Source organism: Cervus canadensis, chromosome 30 (assembly GCF_019320065.1).
Source record: "Cervus canadensis isolate Bull #8, Minnesota chromosome 30, ASM1932006v1, whole genome shotgun sequence".
Taxonomy (NCBI): domain Eukaryota; kingdom Metazoa; phylum Chordata; class Mammalia; order Artiodactyla; family Cervidae; genus Cervus; species Cervus canadensis.
Genome location: NC_057415.1, coordinates 5,757,186 through 5,759,082, shown reverse-complemented (window position 1 = coordinate 5,759,082; position 1,897 = coordinate 5,757,186). Strand labels below are relative to the sequence as shown.

General features: G+C 38.3%; 1 non-coding gene across 1 annotated transcript; it reads left to right on the top strand.

Annotated features, from left to right (window-relative positions):
- Positions 1–570: 570 nt before the first annotated feature.
- On the top strand, positions 571–677 carry LOC122432174. Its single transcript, XR_006266778.1, has one exon. It is a non-coding gene; the product is annotated as a U6 spliceosomal RNA (small nuclear RNA).
- The last annotated feature ends 1,220 nt before the right edge of the window (positions 678–1,897 follow it).

Genomic DNA, 1,897 nt, shown 5'->3' with positions numbered 1-1,897 from the left:
CAGGCTTGTTGACTTCTTGTGATCTTTCCTCAGAGGTTATCTTTTGCATGAAGTGTGTTTGTGAGATTACTGAAGGGAAAGCTAGGAAAGAGATCTGGTTATCTGTAAAGTATTGGTTTTCATTTTTACTTCTTTGATCTATGGAAAGAACCAATAGTTTAGGAAAGATACTGTGTAATCAGAAGATACGAAAGGTGTACTAGGGCCAGAGATGAGTAGAGCATGGGGGTGCCTGATTTAAGGTTCCTGTCAAGACAAAGGGGCCTCCTGCAGAGAGCTCCATCCTGGAAAGAGGTCTTATAAATCCCCACTTGTCAGAACATCATTCCATTTCTATTAGATTGTGGATGAAGTTTCGTCTTCTGTAACTTCTTCATGCTGACATAGGGTGTAATGTTCTTAGGGTGGAAGATTTTGACATCTGTCTGTAGTAGCTCTTTCTGACAGTTGTACTTGCCTGTTTATCTATATGGGCAGAACAATCTTCAATTATTTTGATGTTTGAAAAGTAAGTATAGATTATTATGAACAACAGTGCTAATCCCATTCTCTTTTTAAATTTATTTTTCTGTGCTCACTTCGGCAGCACATATACTAAAATTGAAACGATACAGAGAAGATTAGCACGGCCCCTGCGCAAGGATGACATGCAAATTCGTGAGGCGTTCCATATTTTTTAGAGAAGAGCTAACACCTATCTTATCAAACTCTTCCAGAAAATTGCAGAAGGTAAACTTCCAAACTCATTCTGTGAGGCCACCATCACCCTAATTCGAAATTTATTTTTCTTACCTGTACTTAAATTAGGTCCTTTAGTGCAATATTGAATAAAGAGTAGCAGATATAGCAATCGAGTTTATTCTTAGTTATGAATCTCTATAGTATTATTATAGATTTTTTTAATCAGGTGAAGCAGTTTACTTATTTTTAGTTTGCTAATGGCTTAAAATTTTTTTAAAAATCAGTGTTGAATTTTATCAAATCCACTTGACATAAATCATGTATTCACTGCTTTCACATTTTTGACATAGAAAACCACATCAATCCTATCCTCTTAAGGCCAGTTTTTGGAACTGTGCTGGTCACACTCAGTACTGCTCTAGCTGGGACAGTCTGTCACGGCTGCAGTCTGGTTATCAGTCAGTCAGCTCTTCCCCTCTCGCGGAAGCTTTAGCACCTATAAAACAACTCAGGAATGTACATCAGACCCGGGACTTTGACTCGATTGTCCTAAGCATTAGCTACTTGAGCTTGCTCTTTTGGGACTCAGGGAGGCCTGGGAGATCAGCTTTTCTATAAACAAGAGGCAGGGGACATCAAGGGGGCTTTGTACTTCTTGGGGGGAAGGTGTCCCACAAGGTACCACTTCTCAGTTCCACTCTGTCCTCTGAAAAGGCCCATAAAACAATGTCCAGCCCAGTCTCAATGAGTATCCCTAGCTTACCTTGATTGTCGTCTTGAAACACTGTTTTCCGCTGAATTGTCTGTTTCTAGGTGGAAACAGGAAATAAACAGGATGAGACTGGAACATGTCATAACAGATAACAAATAAGCTATTGAAGACACTAGATTCATATAAAAATGACCCAGGAACAAAATTGCAGAGTCTTCTGCTGGCCAAATTTGGTCCAATATGTCCACAGTTTCTTCAGCATTTTATTAGGAAAGTATTCATACATACAGCAATGTATATACACCTTTCCTCCTATCCCTAGATTGTACTGTTAACCTTTTACTCTACTGTTTTTATCACACATCTACCCACTACCCAGGCCCCCTTCCATTTTAATGTATCTTATTTTAAATGCATTTTAAAGTAAATTGCAGCTATTAATAACCTTTCTTCTAAATACTCCAGCATGAAAATATCCACTTTTAAAATGTAAATCTTGAAATC